General features: G+C 35.5%; 2 long non-coding RNA genes across 2 annotated transcripts in view; one reads left to right on the top strand and one right to left on the bottom strand.

Annotated features, from left to right (window-relative positions):
• The window catches only part of LOC130540972 (uncharacterized), a 32,093-nt gene extending 28,336 nt beyond the window's left edge, over window positions 1-3,757 (bottom strand). The window contains exon 1 of the long non-coding RNA XR_008955007.2: window positions 3,654-3,757. This is a non-coding gene — a long non-coding RNA (uncharacterized LOC130540972). The remainder of the gene's footprint in view (window positions 1-3,653) is intronic.
• LOC117976803 (uncharacterized) overlaps window positions 1-14,247 on the top strand; it is a 346,072-nt gene that overhangs the window by 255,283 nt on the left and 76,542 nt on the right. The window lies entirely within an intron of this gene.

Below are 14,247 nucleotides of genomic sequence, written 5' to 3'. Positions count from 1 at the left end.
ATGAAATGCAGCCTTATTAGGAAAAACAAAAAGTGAGAGATTTTTTCTTGGTAAACCTGTTCAAAAGGAAATTTGAAACTAATAAACAGAAGTGAGAAAAATGAGCAATAGCAATAGCAAATAAGTATCAATAAATGAACATTGATGCTATAAATCATAATATTTTGTGGGCTTAAAATGTGTTTAGAATTAAGATATACCGCAGCAAAAGCATATAACTTAGGACAGAGTATTTGGAGCTAAATGTTGTAACACCTCTACATTATTTGGTAGGTGATATAAGTACTAATTTATGTTAGACTTGATACATCAAAAATGCATTTAGCAAAGTCTAGAGTAAACACTAAAATAATAGCTTAAAAAACATAACTACCAAATTAGTGAAGTAGAAAAAATGAAATAGAACAAAGAAACAAAAAACTAATCCGAAAGACAGCAAACAAAAAGAGGAAGCAAAGAATCATAGAATAGTCAAGAAAATAAGAAGTAAATAGTGAGGGGAAAATCTTAATCCTAAATATATTTGACAACACTACATTGCATGTGAATAGAAAAAACACCCCAAGTAAAGGTTTGAGTGTTAGATAATATTAAAAAGTTAAAAAGACCAACTATATTTTGACTCTAAAAGCCACACTTTAAATGCAAACAGAGAAATTGATAGTAAGCACACACACAAAAGACTATGCCAAAAATAAAAAATAACACTAGCCCCAGGAAAGGTCTATCTATATTGGTATTAGACAAAAAGACTTGAAGGTAAATTTTTTAATGTACAGAGAGATATTTTGTAATGGTAAATAGTTTATTTCATCAGGAAAGTATTAAACACCACTTAAAAAAAACCCCAAAAACCAAGTAAATGGAGACATAGTGGGGAATTTTAACCCACCTCAGCACATGACAGAAGAAGTAGGTCAAATAATTCCTAAGGATATGAATTTGGACAACATTATTTACAAATGGTTCAACTGACATATATAGAATGCTGCACACAATAGCATGCAGAATGTGTGTTCACTTTAGATACATAAGAACCATTTACCAAAAATAAACATATGCTGGCCCGTGTTGTCTGTCTCTACCAATTAAAATCATATAGAATATATTCTTTGAACATTAACAAATGTCATTTATTTCCAGATTTTAAAAATCTACATTTATGTTATACATTATCCATAAGTTTGGCTTTTGCTATATCCCACAAGTCTCAATAAATGCTATGTTTCTTATAATTCAGTGCCAAATATTTTCTAATTTCTATTGTTGTGTCGTCCTTCACCCATGAATTATCTCGAAATAAACTTCTTAACTTCCAAACTTAGGGAGCTTTAAAATTTATCTTGTTCTTTCACCTGCATTTTACTATGTTTAAAAATATATTCTATATTATTTTAACCCTTTGAAATTGGTAGAGACAGAATGCTGAGCATAATCTCAAGAAGTTAGGAAAAATAAAACTGATAGAGAATAGAAGACAGAAAATAGAATAAATAAGAGCAGATAGTAACATAGGAAATATAGCTAACATAAACTAAACTGAAAGTTAATTCTTGGGGAAAAAAACGACAGCACTCATAAACCCTTAGTAATAGGAAAAAAGGAAAAAAAAAACACTAAAAATAGCACTAATGAAAAAGACAAAAAGCCACTAACAATCTTATAGACACCAAAAAATGGTAAAATGTTGTAAATAAATATGAAAGTTTAGAATAAATGGGAAAATAAAAAAGCATATCTTACCAAAACTGAAACTGTAAAAAATCAAAGTTTATATGGTCTTATAGTTATTAAATAAATTGAATCTGCAATTTAAAAACTAAGCATAAAGTGGCTTCATCATTAGCATCAAATTCATGCATACTATTCTAGGGAACGGCAAAAGGGCGATATAATTCCTAAGTCCTTTTAACTTAGTAGAAGTATGGACATTAGACTTGAAAAAATACTTCAAAAAAGAGATCTTAAAATGACCAATAAATATAAAAGGGCCTCAAATCATTAATAATCAAGGAAGTGCAGCAAACAGAAGAAAATTTCAACAAAATGTATATTTATATCTTAGAAGGCAAAAGAGCATACAGCGCATATAAAATCAAAATACTGTAAAAATGAACATTCAGAAACTGAGAAGCTATTTCAGAGTTTGAAAGATCCTAGCAGAAAACCTTTAAAAAGAATATGTGGAAGATGAGTTGAAGAAAACATCTTCAAAATCAGAACAAAAAAGAAAAAGCTGAAGAGAATGGGAATGAAAAGAGAAGCCATTCCCTGACGCACCCCCCCCGCCCCCCGCCATGATATCTCACATGAGTTGGATCCTTACTATTCTGAGCCCCTTATTATGAGGGTCTATGGTTTTTCCATTCTTGTTATGCATGAAAGGTAATATGGAGAGCTATATATATTTTAACCTGCTCAATAATCAGCATGAAGATTTGGGAAAGGTTTCACCAATCAACATTCTTTCATTGAAGGCTGTGTCTTCACTGCCTACAACAGAGGTTTCCAAACTTTTCCAGATTAGCTATTCATTTTCAAATTTTACTCATGTATTTTATGTACCAATATTTATGACTACCCTGAAATGTTATGTTTGCAATGATAAACTGCAAAATCTATGTAAATTTATACACAATGACTATCAGAGCTTCTGATAGTTATTCCAAAAATACTCATAATAGTAAAGCTCAATTGTTAGAAACATTAAAACCATATGCAAATTGCTGAATAAAAGACATGTTAGCCTCAGTTACATTATGTATAATATGAGGACATCCTGACTCATGGCAACACTGCAAATATTAAATGACTCAGCATCATCTTTGTCATTAGTTATTATAAGCATTAATTATTAATATTGTCATTATCATTTCACATTCAATTGAGCTGATATAATTCTATGCCAGAGCAGAAAAAATGTAGTTTATCTGACAGAGGCTTCTTGTTGGTAACTGCTCAGTTTCTATTCTGCTTTTTCAAATAATGAAAGAGGTTCACTAGCCCATGTTAGCATTTTTGTATATTACTACTTACCTCCATACACCAGCTTGGAAATCACTTGCTAAATTAAGGAAATAAGGAAATCTTAAGATCTACTTTTAAATTGATGATTTATAGAGTTATATCAGAATACTTCTCTTTTTATTACTCCATTTAAATCAAATATAATATGCTTTTAAAGCAGAAATAAAACATATTCAATAAAAAACCTTGAATAATAGTGATATTATTTAGGTTGTGATTCAAGTTATAGGTAATTCACATAGATCTCCAGAATCATTTTTCTGCCTCATAATGGATATATAAAGTTATATGCATAAAATATGAGTAAATTAATGCATCTGATATGGAAGTGGTGTGCTTGGTGTCCCACCAGAATATTTGTGAATAATTTTAAAAGATATTTCATTTTCAAAGCCTCCTGTTAACTGGAGGAAAGGAGAGGGGCTTCAACTGCAAATAGAGGGACTTAAATTAGTTATGAAGTCAAATGCCCAGATGAGAGGATGATTTAACACGGAAATGGGATTTTGAGGAACCATGTTTTCCAGAGATTTTACATAATGCTATTCCAGAGGCTAGAGATTTGTATATTCATTCTCCACTCTCAGATCCACCCTTTGGAGTCCTCCAAATACTAACGTATTTACCGGCATTGTGGATGTCATCGCCATATTCTTTCCAATCATTTCGTATCAAGCCATGATTCAAACCTCTGGTTTATTTCACTGCAAGTGGACCTTGCTTGAGAGCCATTAGAACGCATTTTTGGAACGGTTTATTATGGCTAGTGTTCCATTACTGGAATGCTAAACACAAGGGAGTTATTTATATCCTACTGCTCAAGGTCATCGCCAAGGTCTAATTGCAAAAATTCAAAAAATTGCAACCTCAGGCATAAATGGATTAAGGGAAAAGCCCGACAATTACACTGACTAGCCAACATCATAGGACTCCTGCAATCCAGGCCATCGCAGGCCAAGGTTTTTGAAGGAAGCCCTCAAAGAAAGGAAGACCCTTTTATTATCGGGATTCATGTGAGTTTGCCATTTTGCCATCTGGTGGTTTTCTGCTGTAATTACAACCATTTACCAGTTGACAGGGAAACAATTTCACCACAAACTTAATGAGACGAAGTCTTGTGATTTTGAGAAAAGGGAGGCAGCCATATATAATTATTCCAAGAGACATAATAAGAACGCCCAAAGAGAATTCTGATGTCTGTGGCATATGCTTATGATTTCAGTGATCCTAAAGGAAATCTAAAAGACTGAAGCTGACAGATACTACCATATGCTATAGTTTGAATGTATACCCCAGATCTCATGTGTTGAAAATTTAATCCCCAAATTCATACATTGATAGTATTTGGAGGTAGGGCCTTTGGGAGCCAATTAGGATTAGATAAGGTCATCAAGGTGGGGCTCCCATGGTGGGACTGATGGCTTTATAAGAGAGGAGGAGGGAGCTGAGATGGCATACTCTTGCCCTTTCACCTTATGATCCCCTCTGCCATGTTATGATGCAACAAGAGGGCCTTCTTTAAATGCCAGCACCATGCACTGGGAATTCTCAGCCTCCACAACCATGAACTAAATACACTTAATTTTTCAAAAAAATAAATTGCTGTTTGTGGTGTTATGTTACAGCAACAGAAAACAGACTAAAACACCATATTACCGGATGCCACATAGATATTGCTTTCTGATGGTGTGTGTGTGTGTCTCTGGATGTGCAATGGATATCTTTGCATCAAGAAAACAGCTTGAGAAAGTGTTCTGACCTACTCTAGGAGAAAACCAAATAATAAGCATAATAAAAAATACCTCTTTATAAATACAAACATGCATAATTATGTCAAAATGCTTTCTACCTTAGTTGTAACTGTGAGATATCTAGTAAGACATCTATTTCTCAGCAGGGGCTCCCCAAAAGCCTAAGTCATAGTTAAAAGGGAAACTTTGCTAACCCGGACCCACACTTTAAAAATTCATAAGTTAAGTGATCTTTTGTTTCACCTTAATTTTTTATGATTGTTTTTGTTTTACCTCATTTTCATGTTATTGCAGTATAACATCACAAAGAGAGTCTAGACATTTTACCTTTAGTCATTAGAAATCCCCATTATCTCCTGGTATCTTATGATTTTAAATTTCTGTTCATGGGACCCAATGACTATAAACAGAGTGAAAAATGTAGCTTTGAAGTCTGGAATTCCTCTGGGCTTTTTAGAAATGATTCCTTCTTTTAACCTGTGAAGAATCCCTCATTAACAGATCCATCCTGCAATATTTGAAAGGAACTTATAATATACCACCTACAGTGCCTTAAATTGCACCATTAGCAATTCAAAACATCTAGTTTGCCTGGGAGTGGGTAATGTGAGAGAGAGAGAGAGAGTGTCTCTCTCTGTGTGTGTGTGTGTGTGTGTGTGTGTGTTTGTGTGTGTGGAGTAAGGACACATTACAGAGAAACTTAATAATTTGTTCTGAAAATGACTGGTCTTGACTATAGAATGCCTGGGTAAACCCGAGATCATGGATGGTGACCTCCCACTTGTAGGCTTAAGTATTAATATCTATATAGGCTAGAATCAATTTTTATGTCTAAAAATTACTTTGTGTTTGAATGACATTTCTTTTCTCTTTTTTCTTTTTTGTTTTCTGAGCCAGAGCCTTGCTCTGTGGCCCAGGCTAGAATGCAGTGGCTCAATCTTGGCTCACTGCAAACTCCACCTTCCTGGTTCAAGTGATTCTCGTGCCTCAGCCTCCCAAGTAGGTGGGATTACAGGCCTGAACCACCATGCCAAGCTAATTTTTGTATTTTTAGTAGACCTAGGGTTTCATCATGTTGTCCAGGCTGGTCTCGATCTCCTGACCTCAAGCAATCCTCCCGCCTCAGCCTCTCAAAGTGTTGGGATTACAGGCATGAGCCACCGCACCCAACCACTGAATTACATTTTTGTTTATGTTTTGTTCAAAGAATTATGTGTGTTCATTTGCTCAAGAGAAGTATTTTAATAGGAACAGTTGAAGAATGTGTGTGCTGGATGATGCCAGAAGTGTTTGTCTTCGACATTGTCCATGGCCTGGAGAATCTTCAGAAGCGCTGATTTAGTCAATTCTTCCAGCTTGCGTCCTGCTGGCTCCAGAGATACTTGTTTTCTTTTCTAGGCCAGTGGTTGTAGCCCACAAAGACAAATGTTGTTAGGAACTGAATGCATCAGAATCTGCCGCACATTTCACTCAGGAATTGATGATCTTCTCTTTTTCCTTCTTTTCTCCAACAGTTGCTTATATTCCAAGCTTTTTTTTTTTTTATTTTGTTGTGCTATAGGGACTTGTATAATGTCTGCTCACTACTTCTTCCACCTTCTGAAACCAGCAGAGCATTTTTTGGGAAAATACTCCAGTGTCTTACCTCCTAACTCTAATCCAACCGTGGTGAACACAATGATGGGTGCCATGCTCTTATAGCCTCCATATTAGACTATAGTTGATGGTGCAAGGATAAGCACCTGACACACGGAGAACCTATCATAGCTGATGCTTGGAATGTTTGAGCTTGGGCATCTAGAGATAATACAAATCAATCCCTCTCTGACAATGGGTGGGAAGTCATGTTTGAGAGCTGGCAGCCATTGTATTTTCCAGCACATTAAGGAAGCCAGTTTGCCATAGGAGAATATGAGGTTGACCTTTCCAGAAAGTAGAAATAATTTTGCAGCGTTTCAATCCTAGATTCTATTTGATCCTGAGGTAACTTACCTTTCAGCTGTTACAAAAGATACCTGTAATTTATTGTATATGTCCCTTAAATATATTTTTCATTTTTGGATAACTTTGTACAGTTTGAGTTGACGTCAATGGACATGCAGAATGTTTCTGCTCTGGCAATTTTTTTCACACATGTACATTGTAGAAGAGCCTTGGCAAGTCCATAGCTTCTGACATGGACCTGTGGTTCCCTTGTTTTCTCCTTAGAGGGTTAAAGAAGACATTTAAAAAATGGAGTAAACAGGCCAGGCATGGTGGCTCATGCCTGCAATCCCATCACTTTGGGATGCCAAATCAGGTGGACTACCTGAAGTCATGAGTTTGAGACCAGCCTGCACAACATGGTGAAACCCCGTCTCCACTAAAAATACAAAAATTAGCCAGGCATGGTGGCACGTGCCTGTAATCCCAGCTACTCGGGAGACTGAGGCAGGAGAATGGCTTGGGCTCGGGAGGCAGAGGTTGCATTTAACCAAGATAGCACCATTGCACTCCAGTCTGGGCAACAAGAGTGAGACTCCATCTCAAAAATTAATAAATAAACAATAAATGGAGTAAGTGAAAGTAATAAAGGAAGTGGTCATATAAAAGCAGTTTTGAGAAGGACTTTGGACAGGGCTAGTTCCTACTTGACTTCTCAAAGCCCAAGTGTGCTGGGATAATGGGTCCTAATGTCCCTACAAAGTCTCTTGTCCAAATCTACTTGAAAATGTAGCTTATTTCTCAGAGTGATTGCATGTATTCATTAGATTTAATTGTTGAAAGTTCTTTTCTATTTGCAAAGTAGTTTTAAGCATAAGCCTTACTAAGATTTGGCTTCTTATCTGATAGAAATCTCACCCAGCTCAGAGGGATTCAGGACAAGTCCTTATACTTGATATCTACAGTGAAATCAAAATGTAATCCACAGTGAACTTGTGCAAGTTTTTTATTTGCCTGTATTAAAAGTAAATTGTACCCAAATTATTCACTTTAACATTTGCTACCGAATATGGTGATTTCATTGTTGTTAATGATGACTTAATACCTTTCTAGGGAAAGGTTGCGTTAGGTGAAAGGAGTAGTTGACCCCATCAGTGTGAACAATTCAGTTGGTGGCAGTATGTTCTCTAATTAGGAAAAATGCTAGAAAGACTTCCTAAGAGTCCTGTGCAATGGGGGAGTTGACCATCTCTCTGAAATTGTAAGAAAATCTCATTATAGAGACCATTGTAGAAGCAAATGGATCAGGTGAAGCAAATGCATTTAAAACATTTTTCTTCACTCAGTGGAGATTGCTCCAAGCTTATGATTTTCACCAGCTGCTTTACCACTTCCTCCAAAAGTCTCTGCAGAGAGTCCTGGGCTCAGAAAAAGCCGACAGACCTTAACGTCAACAGAGCTTTTCACAGTAAGAGTCTTTCCCCACTCTTCTAATAGTTTGAATCTGTTTCTCCCCTGAAATCCCTTATTTCTGTAACTCTCATGTCTTTCTCAGTGCCATTAGTCATAACTCTACTAATTTTTAGTTCACTGCTGCTAGATCGGTTCCCATACAGATTTAAGTATATTTAAATATAGCTGCATCGGAAGGGTGTCATGTCATACATTAGTCAACTGAACCACTCTATCAACACCACCACCTTGAAATAAAGAGAAATTTGATTCAAGTGCATACCTGCTACATCTACATTTATCATTCAAACGGGGAGAATTTTGAGAGTAGAAGTGAATACTATTTATCATTCTACTGAATCAATAGGTGAAAATTAAACATTTTTCAGAAAGTCAGGAGTGAAAATTCAGAAAAGACATAGAGTTTCTTAAATTTAGGGATTAGGATTCTATTCACTTCTATTGGATAGGGTGGTGTGTCCACCCACCCAGCTCCCATTTATTTCTCTGAAAACTACCTTTGGTTTTGGAAAGTCTTGTGTCATGACCCCTGCTATGTAGGAAGGTGGCCAAAGACTCCACCTTTCTGGGAAAAACTAGAATTTGAGTTGAGCCAAAGTAGTGGTAGACCCAGAACAAGATTAGCCAATCAAATGGTTTATTTACCAAGCAATTTAAAATTGGGATTCAAAAACACTGGTTAGTCTGTCAGTATTTTAAACTGAAAGATCACATAAGCAAGACATTGATAATCACATGAATGTAGACCCAGGGAAATTGCTTTGCAGAAGAAGAAAATCATGAAGAAGACATGTAGAGTGAGGCAGAGTGATAATTCCATGTGTTTCAGAGAAAGTGGAGACAGGGATTGGCTGTGCTTCTGCTTTTTTCCGGTTCTGGGTTCCATGATGTATCTAGGACCACAATGCACTTGAATATTCTTAAAATGAAGTCTCCCTTTTATGTAAGATGGTTTAAGTATGTCTCTTTTGCTTGCAACCCAATATTTCCTAACAAAGGTATATATTAGTTTAAGAAGCTCTTTTCCTGTATATCCCCTATTAATTCCAACAATGTGGGCTAAGCCTTGGTCTTTGCAATGAATGTCAATATGAGAAAATTATAATTACTTATTAAAAGTAAATATGCTTTAATTTCCTTATGGAATCTAAAGACCAATTAAAATATGCCTTATATTTGAATTGACATATAATTAGACTTGATGGGAGAAATGGTATTAGGAATCTAATTTTCTGGTTATTCCTCCTTGCTGCAGAGTTTAGCTGGTGTTTGCCTTCAACAACAGGAAATACTTATGAGATAGGAAGGCTATGGCATATTCTCCCTAGTTCTTTTGCTCTTATTATTTTTTATTTTTTCAAACCTAAATGGGCTACTCCAACTTTATCAAATTCCTTTAAGGTTCTGAACATATGCTAACTTTCAAGGAGCTTCAGATATGGTAGAGTTTGGCTCTGTCCCCACCCAAATCTCATCTAGAATTGTAGCATCCATAATTGCCATGTGTTGAGGGAGGGCCCCGATGGGAGATTATTGAATCATGAGGGTGGTTTCCCCCTATACTGTTCTCATGGTAGTAAATAAGTTTCACGAGATCTGATGATTTTATAAGGAGTTTTCCCTTTTGCTTGGCTCTTATTCTCTCTTGTCTGCCACCATGTAAGATACGCTTTTCACCTTCCACCATGATTGTGAGGCCTCTCCAGCTATGTGGAACTGTGGGTCCATTAAGACTCACATGGGTCAAATGGTAGTTCAACTCTTTTCCTTTATAAATTACCCAGTCTCAGGTATGTCTTTATCAGCAGCGTGAAAACAGACTAATACAAGGTGCAAAATTCTAACATACCAAGTTCTGAAGATTCAAGTAAAAGGAAAAAAAAAATGGGAGTGAAAAAGCCCACTTATCACATTCTATAGGAGGAGTGAAAACTGTACACATGAAGGAAAGTACACCTGTTTACATAGCATAGATCAGCAGTATTAAAGGGACAATCTGGATCCAGAGATGATTTCAAAGGGAATAAGTGAATTGTATCTCATAGAAGCATTACAACACATTCTCATTTCCATGGAGATTTGTCTTGCTACAGTCAAAAGGAAAACAGAAAGAAAATCTGCCATGGTAATTTAGTGATGAAAAATTAACAACTGCTTTGTTGTTTAATGATTACTCTTACCTTCTGATATCTACCTGATAATTAAATAAATTAGAATTATTTGTAAATATTAGAAGTGACCTGGCTATAGAAGGCTAGAATGCCAATGTCTATTGCTAAGCTGATTTTTTTCTTAGTTTACAGTTATAAACTATACTGCACACTTATTAACTGATATACTCAGACTATCAAAGGGCATTGAATAACTGAATCTGAGATCACAGGTTGATATTTTGGTCAAATCATGACAACCCTGTAGTTAAAAGGTTTATATATCATGTTGATGCCTCCAGAAGCATTAGCTGGCCTCATCTTTGGTAACAAAAAGAGGCTTCATTAATCTTCATGAGGCCATATTTTCCCATATTTACAGGAACATATTAGTATGCAAAACTTGGGAATATGATATTTCATAAACAGCTATTTAACATATTGAAGCTAATCAATCATATCTAAGATTTTTTTCAATACATGCTAAATGGTTGGTTTTATAAAGTGCAGGCCTTATGCAGTGCAATGGTGTTGAAGAACTGGACCAACCTTAAGTTGGATATTTAAATGTGGATTTTCAAAAAGGATGTTGTATCATTCAGGGTTCAGCCAGAGGAACAGAATCAATAGAAGATATATATTAAGAGATTTGTTACAAGTAATTGGCTTATATTATTGTAAGGGCTGGCCAGGCAAGTTGGAAATCTGTAGGTCAGAACATCAGGAAGAGCGAGCTGGAATTCTCAGGCAGGGACTGAAGCTGCTGTCCCCAGGCAGAATTTTCTTCTCTTCAGGGAAGTCTCACCTCTGATTTAAAACCTTTGAACTGCTGTTATCAGCCCTACCCTTACTTAAAGTTCAACTGTTTATAGACTTTAATTACACCTACAAACTACCTTCAAAGCAACACCTAGATTAATGCTTGGTTGAATGATTGAGAACTGTAGTTTAGCCTGGTTAGTACATCAAAAAAGAAAATCACAGATGTCTAGATAGTGCACTAACACAAAATGAACCTCAGGTGTAATCTCATGTTTCTTAGTGTTGAAGTAAATTAAAATGGAGACCAGGCCTGAAGAATCCCTGAGCAGACAAAACCAGTTAGCCCTCATAAGTGACCTCAAACTCGCTTAAGTTGCAAACATGCGTGAAACTTAACTTGGGTCATTTCTGGTAATGCTTGTGTTAGACAGAAATAAAACTTAGTCCCAGCCAATCATAAGCAGTCAACCAACATACAATGATGTGATCTGGGGCTTTTCAACAAGGTACCTAAAACTAGGCAAAGCAATCAAATAATTCCTTTTTTTGTTTCTGTATTTTTCTTTTTTTTAAAGCCATTATTTTAGAATCAGGGGTACATTTGCAGGTTTTTTACGAAGGTATATTGTGTGTTGCTAAGGTTTACAGTACAAATGAAACCATTACTCAAGTAATGAGCATAGTATTCAATAAGTACTTTTTCAGCCCTTGCCTCCCGCCCTCTTTTCCCCCTCTAGTAGTCCCCAGTATCTATTGTTCCCACGTTTATATCCACATCTACCAAATGTTTAGCTCTCACTTACAAGTGAGAACATGCAGTCTTTGGTTTTCTTCTCCCATGTTAGTTCACCTAGGATAATGGCCTTCAGCTTCATCCATGTTGCTGCAAAGGGCATGATTTCTTTCTTTTTTATGGCTGCATAGTGTTCCATGATTTATATGTACCACATTTTCTTTATCCATATCACTGTTGATGGGCACACCTGGGTTGATTCCATGTTTTTGTTACTGTGAATAGCCCAATGATGAACATACAGTTGCATATGTCTTTTGGTCGAACAATTAATTTTCCTTTGGGTATTTACCCAGCAATGGGGTTGCTGGGTCAAATGGTAGTTCAACTCTTCAGTTTCTTGAGAAATCTCCAAATGTCTCTCCACAGAGGCTGAACTAATTTACATTACCACTAACAGTGTATAAGTGTTTCTTTTTCTCTGCAGCCTTGCCAACATGTTATTTTTTGACTTCTTAACAAAGCTATTCTGATTGGTGAGATGGTATCTCATTGTAGTTTTCATTTGCATTTCTCTGATGATTAGTGGTGTTGGCATTTTTTCATATGTTTCTTGGCCACTTGTATGTCTTTTGAGAAGTGTCTGTTCATGCCCTTTGCTCATTTTTTAATAGAGTTGTTTGGTTTTTTTGCTTGTTAATTTGTTAAGTTCCTTATAGATTCTAAGTACTAAACCTTCATTGGATGCATAGTTTATAAATATTTTCTCCCATTCTGTAGGTTGTCTATTTACTCTGTTGATAGTTTCTTTCGTTGTGCGGAAACTCTTTAGTTTAAATGGGTTCCACTTGTCAATTTTTGTGTTTATTGCAATTGCTTTCGAGGACTTAGTGAAGGCCAATATCAAGATGGGTATTTCCTAGGTTTTCTTATGGGATTTTTATAGTTTGAGATCTTACATTTAAGTCTTTAATCAATCTTGAGTCAATTCCCAGCATCATTTATTGAGTAAGGAATCTTTTCCTCATTGCTTATTTTATCAACTTTGTTGAAGATCAGATGATTGTAGGTGTGTAAACTTTTTTTCAGGTCTCTCTATTCTGTTCCATTGGTCTGTGTATCCAACAGCAGTACCACGCAGTTTTGTCATCGAAAAAATAAACCTCTTTAAGTTTGGCTCATTCTTCATAATTCTCCAATTAATTAATTGTTGTTTCCTCAAATACACACTAAATGTTTATTGTGCCCCAGATTTTTCTTTAGTGACTGGTTAATTCCTTCATGAATCAAATGCATGCCAATTCCAAGAGATCAAGTTGAAAAAGACACCCTTTTTTTTTACAAATCATGGGATTTATGAAAAAGATGAAGCATGGGTGATGGAGAGAACATTCTCAAAGAAGCATAATCTCCAATTTGAGAATAAACATTTCCGTTTTGCTTTGAGTTGGAAAAAAAAAACCTCTCTTTTTCATCTTAGCATTACTCTAACAACAGGTGACTGTTATCCTGCACAAATGTTTTATTTCATTGACATTGTCTCTAAATGATGATTCAGTGGCAAACCTGAGCATGAGTTCTGAACTACTACTTCTCTTTCTGTGTTTCACAGACCTTAGAAATTTTATTGGAGGATGTCAACCGGGATTAATGAAAGTATTTTCTATTATATCATATTTAAACACATAGATGACAGGATAGTAAACTAACTCATAATAAATAGCATGTGTTAATGCTTTCATCTGAATTTAAAATGGTGGTTTTCTAATAAATTTATCATGGGTTAGTATTCTATTGGTCAAAATGGGTTATGATACTTTATTTAGAAATGATGGCATTTCTCCCTGGTGGTAGTGGTTCTTTCCATTTCAGACATTCACATAGCCAATGGATGCGATTTTGTGTGTGTTATTCGGATCAGCAGATAAAGATGACAACAAGCTATGCTTGTTGTTATCTTCTAAAATCTGACTGACTGACATTGAATATTGTTCAGGTCTGGTAACTCTGTAGTAGTTTATCATCTATTTCTTTTATGTGTATTTTTCTAATGGCTTAAAATGTCAAATTTTTATATTCATTTGTGTTAATGGTTTGACAACCTGTACAATCCATGTCATTTATTTCCTAGTTTAGAACAAATATTTGTATTACGTGTTGTAAATGTCCAGTGCCTCTGCATGTCTGGAAGTGGCATCAAATTCCTTTTTTCTTTGTTTCTGTTTTTGTTTTTTCTCATTTTTTTCATTCCATATTACAACAATGAAACTAACAATCTCAAAAAAGTATTAGTTACCATTACTGAGTGCCTATTATTTGCTACTAATCCTGCTAGGAGCTTTACAATTAATCTCTTCTTATCCTTTACAAACATTCTTGTATAGTTTTATTTTTCATTTTATAGATAAGGAAAGTAAGAGTTAACGAA

This window comes from Pan paniscus, chromosome 17 (assembly GCF_029289425.2).
Source record: "Pan paniscus chromosome 17, NHGRI_mPanPan1-v2.0_pri, whole genome shotgun sequence".
NCBI classification, from domain to species: domain Eukaryota; kingdom Metazoa; phylum Chordata; class Mammalia; order Primates; family Hominidae; genus Pan; species Pan paniscus.
The sequence above is the reverse complement of the archived record's forward strand: the minus strand, read 5'-3'. Positions and strand labels throughout refer to the sequence as shown.